Genomic DNA, 13,531 nt, shown 5'->3' with positions numbered 1-13,531 from the left:
GTTCGGGTAACCGTTTAATATTGTGGTCAGTTTGAAACGTTACGTGTGAAATAATGAAGATTTACATTAACAAGAGGACACATTTCAAAACCAAAATAAATTTAGACGTTTTTTATGAAGTATATTTTTACTCTAGCACCGCTTATTAGCAGCCAACCTACAAGTCCGAGTTTCCGAATGACAAATATGTCAAATTCTCTTACTCAGTTATTTCCCTTGACAATTATATCCGATTTCTTTTGCATCATCGCTTTTAGATTTGACAGCCAACAAATTATACGCAATGTGAATAATAAGATGAAAATAAGCTCCATGGGTACACATAGGTATAAATAAGGAAGAAACATAAACTTAGGCAAAACTATGCAGGTATCATTTTTAGTTTTAATTTTATTTCCGTCGGCTGTGTTTGGTTAGAATAAGGCAAAGGCCGATCAAGGGTTAAGTACAAAGCTCGTCTTTGTTAATTGTGATTAAGTTGATGAAAGAAACACCACTGGAACACGTGTTACATGTCTATCCGGTCTCCGGACAGATGAACAGTTGGTTAAATCGAAGTCTCGATGTCAAAGTAGTCTGATAGTCCGCCGATACAAAAGAGAAAACGATTTTAGACTCCTGGCGTCTATCATTTACCATTCCAAATGACATTAATGGTGCCGCTTGTTTTTACAATTTGTTTACGAGGTTGTGCGTACGCAAACTAATTAAACCCCAGTAAAATTACATTTTGCTGAAGTTCCAAAGTTTTAACCCAACAATCCTTGATAAACAGTCCCCTACTATTATACATTATATATGTTGTGTGTCGTTTGTGCATGTTTGTGTTGTTTTTCTGTGTTTCTGGCTTTAACCCTATGTCATTATGTTTAAACTTTCGACTACTGAACTTGTATCTGTACTTTCAAGTCAGTATTAATATACATTAATGTAGAAATGTTTGCTATGCACCTTTTAAGTCTCAAAATGCGTTTGATATAAGAGCAATAATCAACGATATCACGGCATTGTTCCCAGGTTTGAAGTATTAGTTTAGTTTATTTACTTATTTTTGTTTGCAACGATTGTGAAACAAAGTTGGTACGATTAATCACTCAAGTTGTTACGCGATAGTGTGGTGTTGTGTTGTGCGGGAAACCTGAGTGCCAAGAGAAATACCACTAGTCCAGCTTGGTGACCACAAACCAAACCAACATGCGCCCAGGCTGGGAACCAAACCCGGGAGTGCGTTAACCGAACAACCTTAAAGGCCTAGTTTAAGCCTTCTATAAGTGCCCCCCCCCCCCCCCTCCAAGTACCCAACCTCTGTTGATCTTAATCTTAATGCCTAATTGGCTTATCAGATCTCCAATCTGAGTATCCTGTTGCGCAGTTTTCATTGTTTTATTATAAAAATTGACCCTAAATGGCCCTGAGCCAATAAACCAATGCACATGATATTGGCCCCTACTGTGGAACCAGTGTGATCAGTAGGAGATGCACAGCAGGGGATTATCATGCCAAACATTCCTTAAACTAGGCCTTTAAGAGCTAAAGAAAGCGGATTCTGACTGGCGCGGTTACACCGCCTCATGATTGAATTTTGACAAGTTTCCGTGACAGGAAACAAAACAACGCAGTCTGTTTAAATTTCATGGTGTGCGCTCTACCCACCCTCCGGGGCAAAACACGGATATTTTTAGAGTCATCAAACAATTCTGAAAATAATGAAGCGGGAAGAAAAAAACCGTGTACAATAATGTGTCAAATGCAGCATAATACTTGTTCAAAGTCGTTAATGCCACACACAAAGTACACACACGCAAAATGTTATGGTTAGATGACATGAAGTAAAATCTGTATGATAAAGAATGGGCGGAGCTTACGAATGCTAAATAAATAATAATAAGAAGAAGAAGAAGGAAACAAAAGGCCCAAGTGGGATAGATTGGGGTTTGCTCTGGAGGATGAACACTTGAGGTAAAATCCTCCTAGGGGTCAAAACTTCATGATGAGTGCTAGTAAACTCGAGAATTAATGTATGATTTAACACAACGATATTTTACCTCGGTGAGTAAACACGTATTCACTGATCATCAACGTTATGAGTTAAAACAAGTATTCACTAATCATCAACATTATGAGGCAGTTGTGTGTAATATGCAAACGAGGAGATGACAGACACATGTCATACCATATATGGAGATGCCTCTAAATGATGTTGAAAAGTTGAAGAACAAACTATTGATGTTATTTGAATTCTCGACAGCAATTTACAATATATGCCCCATTTACGATATTAATTTGAAAGATGGTTGCTCTATCTTCAACAGAAAGGGCAGACCTCGGTACGTCGGTGTAGCTCTATATAACTCACAAGTATATATAAACGCGTACGTGTGTGTGTGTGTGTGTGTGCCACCGGATCATCCATCTCAGCGTACATAAGGCCGTCATTGGCCAACTCAACAACCATCTCGCTATTCGACAAGCCGACATGGGCTTGGACCCATACTAAGATTTTTTTTCAAGCACTTCTTATTTAATTCCAGAATAAAGTTTATAATATCTGGTCTCGAGCTGCTACCTCGATTTTAAATGGACGCCAATGATGATTTCGAGTCTGAGAGATAGCAGTATTCACGGTCTTGTAACTTAAAACCAAGAATATTTAATAGCCAAACGTTCTGCTGAAAAGATAGAGCGAGTGTTGCCTAGTCGTTTGGTGTTTTCGCTAGTTTTGGTTGGTATATTAAACGAGCATGACAGTTGGTGCCCACAGCCTTGAAGTAATTGTTATAGTTAATAGAATATATGCCGCTTTTGTTGGTACTAGTATTTAGAAGAATGAACTCTCTTATACAAGAATCCGATTGAAGGCCTCGCGCCGCCATAATATTTTAATTCAAGACGACCGACAAATTGTACCAAATAAAAGAAAATAGGTAAATGCTTTCGTTCTTGTGCAAACCTATACTTTCATGATTTCTAAATATAAGACAATGCCTTTGGTGGAATTCATATCATATTTCAGCCATAATGGATTCCGAAATGGCCCCCAATAGCAACAAAACTGAGCAATTAGTTAGCTTTTTGTGAAGTTACTTTAACTTTAGATTGATAGTAAGATCCTTTTAAAGTGTATTCAAATAATACACATAATCCTGATCATATATGGACAAACATTATATCCAAAATGGCCTTCAAAGTTCACTCAAATAACAGTAGCGTAAATAGAATGTGCACAATCATTGCATAGCACTTGAGAATATGCCAATTGTTCTTAATTGAAAGATACAATATGGTATGTGGTAAAAACTGCGAGCTTAAGCACATACTATTAGATATGTAAGCGTGATTAGATCTGCTACTTTGTATCCTTATAGTCCTTGTTTAATACAAAAATGTTAAATATTTGTGAACTTCTTTTGTGTTGATGTTTTGTCAGAAATTAGACAATTGGGCTTGTCAAGCATTTCCTTTTGAATACCAAAAAGAAAAATACGTTAAAATTTTCAAACGGCATTTTGACAATTCCCGTTCAAAATGGCATCAAAGGCGGCGTCAAAGTCGGCTGTCAAAATATACCATTATTATGGATTTCTTTTAAATGTGTGCATTGGTTTGCATTTTACATTTACGATTCTCAACATTCCGTCAAAGATAGCCACCAAAATGTACTTGTGCTCATAACGAAATACGCGTGCTTTCATTGATACAATTACTTGAAGACTTTTATAACTACGATATTTTGTTTTGTGATATTGGATGCAATGTCGACTCTCACAACATGTAATTTTTTATCAATAATTACTGATTTATATAATATATTTTATCTACCCACAAATAACACACGTTCAAACTTAGATCAATAAATTAAGGAATGCCACAAGATAAGACTACTGCACTGTCATAGAAGTAACGTAGCGTATGCACGTAAGTCTAGAACTTGCACGAACTTGCACGATTCAATACTCTTTCTTTACCCGGTGACATATTTATGATTCGGACACAATCGTAGAAGCAACAATAATAAGCTATTGTCAAAATAACCGTTACCATTGTTGATTATGTATTGTTGGGTCTATTTAAGATAAGTGTTGTAGTTAATCAAACTGGAGTCACATCTAAGCCTAAAGAAATCGTAGAACATCGTGCATGAAACATAGCAATACGTAACACAACGTAGTTTATTCGTAATTATCTATTTTGTGTTGTGATAAAAAATCAAGCAAAATTACGACTAAACACAACGAATTTTGATACGATGGAGGTACAAAAAATATTCAAGGCCAGTATACAACTTGATTTTGTAAGAATCGTATAACAGCCATGACTAATTTGAACAATTGAACATATTTGTGACTCTTCCTAATCGTTCATGTGTGATATGCAGCAGTGGTTAAGACTTAACCAAAGTTTATCCAAATACCGATATGCTACGTTTCACATAGTATTTGTGAATTGAGGACCGATAGTGACCCGAATAATGATAGTGAGAGTAACAAAGACCAAGACATTGGCCCACATTCTTCTACGAAGAGAGTATGAATGTCAACGGATTCTAAAAATTTCAACTAGCACGGCTCTCGTATGGCAGTGTTTCGATTTTTCTGTAGTAATTGACATCGAGTTGACGTAAGCGGTATTAGTTTGTAACATCTTGATAATCTTACATTTATCGCTGCTATTTGCATTCCCGGCCAGTGATAATCGCCAATAATAAAGAGGCCATATGCATCGCATTCGGAACTCCTCGGCCATTTTTTTCAAAAACAACCTCGGATGTATTTGGACGGTTTACATACTCAAAAAGTGGTACGTTTAAGTCCGCTGCAAGTAGATCGCGTAGTAATTTTATTTAGCAGTTAAACTTTGTGACTTAACTCTTGGAATTCTTAATTATGTTTGCAATAATTCAATTCAATGGCAATCAACTTAAACTTAGATCTATAAATATAACTCTAAAACACTACATTTAATTAATGATATAATTCAAAATTTTACGAACTACTTCAACTGATGTACCTGCATACATCCGAGGTTGTTTTCGATAAAATGGCCGAGGAGCTCCGAATGTATGCATCGATTCCTCCCGGCTAACGCTCAAGAAATCCTGTGACTAGTCGGGCAACACAACATCTTAGTGAAAGTAGCAAATAGTGGACACACGGAGTCATCTGCCTGAATTATGCGTGATCCATAAAGATCCGAAATTACCAGTACCTTTTACTTTTATTTAACTACACCAAGACTTTGTAAATTGCGGGAAGACCGGGACAATATGTTTTTGCCATCTTAACATTTTATTGATAACGTTTCTAACGCTCTCTTAATGTACACTAAAGATAGTTCCGACGTAATGTTTAAGCACGTTATAAGTAAATTGTGATATATAAGGCAACCGAATTGGCAACAGCGCCAATAGGACAAGAAGTTTTTTTAATACATGTAGTTGTTTCTAGTCTACTTGCTGTTCAATTCTGTGAAAATGCCATTATTATTATACAAAATGCAGACATAGTGCAACTAATAGTATATTCAAATACATTTTAAAAGTGACATCTTTTCGAAATCATTACATGCTTTCAAGGACAAAGGAACTAATTTTGGACTTTTGATAGGTTGAAACTTTCAATCTATCAAATAAAAGTCCAAAATTAGTTCCTCTGTTCTAGACAAATACGTCTATTTAGAAGTAAACTCCATTTTGTTTAATTTTGGCGGCCATCTTTGACGCAGTATTGTGATTAATAAGGTCTAAAATGCTTTTCTATCAATCTTAGGTATAACTGTCCAATTTTTATAATAAAACCCCACTACTATGAATTTTGACCATATATCAGGCTAATGGACAACTTCGAAAGACATTCAACATTTTGATTCATTTTGGCGACCATCTTGGGCGATATATTGATATATTGTTTAAATGCTTAAAACAATATTTTTATTCTACGCAATACCATCAAGATAAGTTTTGACAAACCAATGAAGCAACATTTTAACCCAGTGGCGACCATCGTTTACACCATCTTGGAATTAAAAAACAGATGTGGCGCAAAGCAATCGATCGATTTCTTTGTAAAAGAGGGTCTCGGCAAAGACTATTTCTATACACCGACATGCACATTTGACCATATCGGCCTCACATGTGAAATTATAATCCCCGCGTTTAGTGGGTGTGGTCAACATTGACTTTTGTGTTCCCTTGGAGCACCTGAGGTGCAGAGAACCATTTTCGAGTTATGGAGGTTGCATATTAGTTGTTGCTATTCTGAGCATTACATTCACAGAATATTTCCCCGGCTGCATACCAGGCATAACCATGAACAGCCATGATTATAGCAGCCACCCTGGCTCTCAGAAATGAACCATATTGCCTGTAGGCAGTCGGATGAGGACCGCCACAAGTTTTTACACTTGCGGTAAGTGATTAAGCAATCCCTTGCAGTATGTGAACCAGCGCACCTGGCACATGACTAAAACATCTACATATGTAATTCGTTTTTATCGTCACACATGAATACATATAATAAGCCTGAGTCAAAAACGTGACCTCTATTAAAAGCGGGAAACCCGATTGAGGGGAAGCCTCCATACGCTCCAATCTCAAATTTTGCATTGGTGGTCTGGAGGTGTCTGCAAACGGTCCCCAATGCCCTCCAGGTTTTCTGATTCAGTGACTCAAACCAAAACTCTACGAGGTACGTGGAGTGACTTAGGCAGGACACAACCATGAATTTTAAAGGTCCCAAGTTTAAAACCCGGTCAATTACTTAAAGCAGAAACCAGCTGTATTAGTAACGTCCCGGATGTTAGGGGAATTGATCTTACATTCAATCGCGGGAGGTTCTTACTTAGCAAACAGCTTCTCATAGCACAAGATACCATTTGCATTTATGTGAACAGTTCTGTAATCTATGCGAATGAAAGGAATATATTTGAATAAACGTTAATGCACATGATATATTTTTTAATATTTTCAATTATTTTAAAAATACAATTTTCAATATCATATTTTATAATGTATGCAAAATATTAAATGTACTCCCTAGGTTGGTAGTCTCACTCAGAATCGAGAACACACAATTTCTTTCGTTTGGGTTGAACAATTCACTCGGTAATTAGTGTGGTATTACGTTCCGCTTATTTCTAATAAAATACATTTTAAAGACGATGGTGCTATCGTTATGGGATCGGAGTGTCACCGTTGTTCAAATGGTGGTAGGTTTTACGTATTGCTGTTTTATGTACATTGATTGGACATGTAGTACGGTTGTTATGGACATTTACATTCGTCCTGAACTATCTGAAAGAAAGAACTGCGATTCATATTGTATAACGAGCAAGGGTTCGTAAAAGTAATTGTTATTCCATTAACAATCCCTGAAATAATCCCACCGGCTTACTTGTATAACAGTTATTTATTCGAGCCGGAAGAGATCAATTAGGAGTTTAAAATTGAAGTGTGATATTGAAGTTCAGTTTTCGAGCCCGAGACATTAAGAGTGAAAGTGTGGTCTTATGGTATCGAAGTTGTGTGTTCGAGCCAGAAGATATACAATAAGAGGGCGAAGTAGTTTAATCTATAGAGTGTTCGATTCAGAAGAGCAAATAGCTGTGTAGAAACACTGCACTATGTCAAAATAGAATTAGGGATACAGCTATTGCACCTTTTTCTATTGTATTGTACTGTCGACATATGAATTGCGGCCGTACCGTTTCTCTTTGCTCTTAAATATCATTTGACTCAGAGGTAACTTGACTCCTCCCTATACATCAGTGACGTTTTTCATTTGTCTGACGTCTCCATTTGAGATTCTGATACACATTCCACAAATGTATGTATAATTGGCATATTAATTGTAAATGTAAAATCTTGCAATACCGACTGTTCTCTTTCTAACGGATGTCTGTTCCCTGTTGATTATTTGTAAAGCAAATAAAGAAATGATCAGAATTTGTAAATGACGGCTGTCCTTAGTTCTCTGACGCCTATTTGTAAAGCAAGTGCTGATCTGATAAATTGTTTGTAAATGACGGATGTCTATAGTTCTCTGTCACTTATTTATAAAGCAAATGATAATATGATAAACGGCTGCCCAAGGTAATATGTCGTTTATTTTTGAAAACAAATGATTATTTGTAAGATGATTATCTGACAAACGGCTGTCCATAAGTCTCTGTTTCGTATTTGTAAAGCAAATAATGATATAATAGATATGTGTAAATAGCGGTTGATCAAAGCTCTCTCTTACTTATAAGTAAAGCAAATGATGATCCAATGAATATGTACAAATGACGGCTGACCATAGTTATCTGCTGCTTTTTGGTAAAGCACATGATGATCTGATATTGCAAATAACATGTGAATGTCAAAATAATGCTGCATAACAAAGCATACAATTTTATGAAAACATCCATTTAATTCAAAGAGAAAACCGGTCAATGAAATGCATGTATATCTCACTAAAATAATGAGCCTAGTATCTAGCCTGCAAAACGTGTCTTCTTCTAACGATGGAATACCAGCTCAGATATACCCAGAGCAACTAATTATGTCTACTTATTTTCGTTATGACATGGAACAAGGTCATATGTATTGTATCATTACTGTGCTAACCGATCCCTGCTGCACTTTGTTGGTTTGTTAATAGTTTAAACACTCTGAAATACTCACGCACAATGGCTGTACTACGGCCTTAACAACGTCCTTGGCACTAAGTTTGACACAAATTAAATAAATAGTGATTGTATAAGAACTAAACTATATATGACTATAATCTAATTCAAACTGACAAGTAACCGTATATAACTTTGAATAATATATATGAGTAATACACTGAAAGGATACTAAGCATGTAGAGAAATTGGTTAAAACATTTCGATGCTATTCCATTCTAGTGAAATATCACACTCCTGATACCCAATGATAAATATTGGATATAAGGTTACCACAACGTTTCCTTAAAATGATAGACCAAAAGGGTAAATATGATCCTAAAAACCTTAATTACTTAAAAAAGATACTCATGTAACTCCCTTTAGAGTCATATTGTTATACTAAGGCGTCGAGCAACAGATTGGATACTTCCGGGCTCCGCGCGCCTATCAATGTCGGCCATTGAGGCGTTACTTGTGATCGTGAAATATCACTATTACCTACACCTTGTCCTCAATGATCAGTAGTGGGTATAATACTCTCATCTATGATGCTAGACAATCTAAATACAACATTATTGTCCAAAACTCAGCAGCACATATTTAGAAAGAACACACGTTTTAGAAACCATTGCCTTGTGAAACTCTAATGACAGAAGCGGGATTTGGCGTTACTATAGTCAAAACATATCTGTAAATCGAATATAAAATGAACAAAGTGCAAATGAACATTCCGATCTATCATCTAATCATGTACATAACTCGTCATGAGCATTACATGTTTACTGAATCTGTACAAGTGTTCTAGCCGTGAGATTTGTTTATTTTGTGAATCGCCACTTGACTGCAATACCGCCGCTTGGTTGGACAAGGTTTCTGCTACGCTTTGTTGTAAAGCAAACATTTCTCACCCGCGTAAAATGATAAATCATACTATCTTATGAAAACTATTTTTCAAGTTCAATGAAGGTTTTGAAAATGCAATCTTTGGTTGACTTTTGTGATATATGTTAATAAGGAAAACTGAAACTGTACACGCTAGGTGGGTATATTTGAATGGAAACCACACGATTGTTTTTGTTCCTTTTGTAAAATTAGCTCGCCAATTAGTGTAGATTAATTGACCGTGAATGTCTTTTGAATAGGTTTAGCCAGCAGAAGGCCTTTATACAACATAATTACGAATAAATTGAATACATTTAAATTAATATAAATGCATTTCAAGACAATAAGACAATAAGTTTTCAAATTTGAAAATCATATTAAAGCTTCAATCTTCATTCGAATATTTTGGAAAACTGTAATTGTCCTTCCTAGATTTTGTGATATATTTGAACGCAGAACGCACACCCATGGCTTCTTTAAAGGTTGAACAGGTTGACTGATGCAAAGTAGCTCTCATTTGCATACTTTCTGTCCTGAATTCGTTGCCTAAGAGTTGGAAGATACGGTAAAAAGCTTTCGCCAAAATCACTCGGTAAACAATGTAAACATCGTGAGGCCGCCATTTTGGTTAATGCGTGTCGAAGGTCATCTGGTTGCGTGGTCATGTGACGAGTGGGCGGAGCTACTCTGGGAATCGCGTCGTGTCAATTGGTTTCTTATCAGTGTAGAATAAATATCCGTTTGTGTCCTAAGAAATACATTTAAAGACGATCGTGGAAGCTATGAGATGGGAGTGTGCTGTTGAAATTGTAAGTTTTACATTTTGCTGTTGATTGTATATTAATCGAACCTCCATTATTGTTTCAGACAAATTTGATAATGAATAATATTTTTTTTAACATTCGACTTAGACTTTATGTATATAGGAAAGCAATGCGATTCATACTGTTAAAAACGCAAGGGTTTTGACATCATTGTTTATTCAATATCGTATAAGAATTTGTATACGTATTTGTATTTAAGTGTGACTTCTTATTTCCGTTGGTAGACGACGTTACAATTATCAGCTTTTCACTTAAACAAGCATATCTTGCAGCCTACCTTAATTAATATATACAACGCTGCATGATATTGTACTTATTATTCTGTGTGATTAATAATTGTTTTAAATGTAAATATAGGAATTGTTTGCATGTGTTCGTGTGTTCATACTGTTAAAGGCAGATAGGCACGATAACTCATTGCACAAGAAACAAAAAGCGCATGCTCGATGGAAAATGCTCAAGTGTTATACTACGTGCCATTTTAGGCAATGGGATTGATGATTACCGTCCGTGTTATCGCGAATTTTACTGCTCCCTGCCTCATAAATCCGCATAGTAATGTATTTGTTATTATATAAAATTACCAAAGGCGTGTTAAGAATTGTTCGCGAATAAGCAGTGCCCGCTCCATTATTCGAAATTTCTTAAGCGTTACAACTTAAGTGGCCTTTTATCTTTATCTAAATATCTTACTTAACATTATTTCCTTCTAAATAAAAATATCTTATCGTGTTTAGCTTAAAGGTAATTTTAATTTAAAAACAAAATATACCAATAGATAAACAGTGAGCTCAGTTTAATTCTTTTATAAGGGACTTAAGATGTTTGTCTCTCATGGTTTTGCTTAATAAAACATTAGACAAGATTATATTTTATGTCCCTCAGTGTCAAATAAAGTATCAGTTATAACGTTAAGTTTGTCTCCTCACTTTGACATTAACAATTTCAATGGTATAATGGTAAAAGTTAGTGAGTTCGAAACAAAAGAAATGTATTAAAACTGTGAGAGGCATTGTGTTTTGGAACCAGAACAAGTGTTAGGCAGTTGTGTGGAAGAGCTTAAAGAAAAAAGTTAAGAGGGTGAGAGAGTTTTCTTTGTACAGAAGTTGTCTGTTCGAGCCAGATGAGAGATATGAAGAGGATGACAGTTGCTCAGTGGCAAAGAAGTTGGGTGTTCGAGCATGGAGAGAGTCAGTAAAAGATGGATAGTGGTCTAGTGATATAAACGTTGAATGTTCGAGTCAGAAGAGATTCAAAGACATTAAGTCCAGTGGTCTAGTGGTACAGACACTGTGCGATCGAGGCAGAATATAAACATCACGAGGGTGCGAACGGTCCATTGGTTTTATTAGTGTTAATAACCCTGCAACATTGTCTAAGTAGATAGGGGTTTGGTAATAGTATTATAACGTTCAAGAAAAGTAAATTCAGGATTGATGGTATGTTTGTTAAATGGCATTGCTCCTTGGTTGAATTAAAGGGTACTGCACGTATCCCTGCATTTTCTTTTATACATTAATTAAAGGGGCGGTACAATGGTTAAGTTTAACTAGAAATTGATTTAAGGCTCAACTTTGGACGAAATATAGAAATATAGATATCAAGAGGTGTTAAACATCTGATTGACTTTCTTAACTACTTTAGTGTGCATTGATTTTTTTAAAGGTTTTTATCTTGAATAATTTAAAAGTTGACATAAAACATTGTATATTTAAACATTCATACTTCTAACGGTGAGTAGACAAAAACTGGCCACGAAAAGATTCCATGATGAGGCGGCTTGTCACGCAAAATACACAGAGCTGTACCTCAAAGGTTAAGGACACACTTGAAGGTCAAAAGCAAGATGAGTACACTGATTAATAGAGTATGTGATGTCGGTGTCAAAGGCTTGACCAACGGGCTCGACAGGTCGCCATTTGCCATCTTGTTTAAGATACTTAAACAATACAATCCTTGCTTTTTCAGATATTATATAGAACATCCTACATATAAACCGATAATCAAATTGATTTGTCTTGCAGAAATTTAATAACACTGCATGAGAATAAAACAGATTATTTTCCTAAATTTCTTTGTTCTTATCGGTCTAAATGTAAACAAAGGTACAATAAAGATAACTGCTAAACTAGCCTAAACATATACAGATGGATCTTTGATAAGTGCCTGTATATCTTATTTAAGCTCAATTGATGTGTGGACCATTGAATGACATTGAGTGACAACTAATGCTTCTTTTAAATACCCAGGATACATTTGTCACCTGGGGATATACCCACAGGAAAGGTGCAAATGGCTTCTTTTATGGCAATATAAAAGTACGTATTTGAATAAAATGCCTATTACTTGTGTTTAAAAGTTCATCAAAAATAATCATCAAATGAAGTTAATAGTATTGTTATTACTCTACATGTGATATAATTATCTGTGTAGATATCAAGTTGTATACGTTTCGCGACATAGTGTTGTAGAAACTGGTATGATAATACTGTTAGAAAACATTTAAACTACCCATGTTCGTTCAAGCCAAACAGGAGACATGAAGATGCTGAGAGTCGTCTTGTGATATAAAATGTGTCAGTATTAGGGAGAGAGTGGTCTAGTTGAAATGACGTTGTGTGTTCGGGACAGACGCGGGACATACAGAGTTGTGTAGTGTAACAGACGCTGTGTGCTGGAGGCAGAAGCGGGACATACAGAGACTCAGAGTGACCAAGTGGTATAAAATGTGTCTGTAAGAGCTAGAGGAGAATCATTGATAGGGCGAGAGTGGTCTAGTTGTAAAGACGTTGTGTCTTCGAGCCAGATGACATACATACATCGGCTTAGAGAGGTCTAGTTTAAAAGAAATGTGTATTCGAATTGGAAAAGAGACATTAAGAGTATGAGAGTGGTCTAGCGGATAGAAATTGTGTGTTCAATGCAGAAGCGTGACACACAGGGGCTGAGAGTGGTCTAGATGTGTTGAAGTTTGGTGTTCAATTTAGAAAAAAATCAAAACCTTAAGATGGTGATCTTGTGGTATAGACGTTGTCTGTTCGAGCCATAAATGAGACATTGAGAGAGCAAAAATGTATTGCAGTATATATTTGTGTTCGAGACAGATGAGAGACATAAAGATGGTGAGAATGGTCTAGTGGTAAATAGAATGTGCATTCGTGCTAGCAAAAAGTCATTAAGAG

At 35.9% G+C, this 13,531-nt stretch overlaps 1 protein-coding gene across 5 annotated transcripts in view; it reads left to right on the top strand.

Annotated features, from left to right (window-relative positions):
* Positions 1-10,202: 10,202 nt before the first annotated feature.
* LOC128205548 (uncharacterized) overlaps positions 10,203-13,531 on the top strand; it is a 30,774-nt gene continuing 27,445 nt past the window's right edge. For all 5 annotated transcript variants that reach the window (XR_008256270.1, XR_008256272.1, XR_008256271.1 and 2 more), the window contains exon 1: positions 10,203-10,334. The gene's annotated coding sequence lies outside the window, so the exon portion shown is untranslated. The remainder of the gene's footprint in view (positions 10,335-13,531) is intronic.

This window comes from Mya arenaria, chromosome 10 (genome assembly GCF_026914265.1).
Source record: "Mya arenaria isolate MELC-2E11 chromosome 10, ASM2691426v1".
Taxonomy (NCBI): Eukaryota; Metazoa; Mollusca; class Bivalvia; order Myida; family Myidae; genus Mya; species Mya arenaria.
This window is presented reverse-complemented; position numbering and strand designations above follow the sequence as displayed.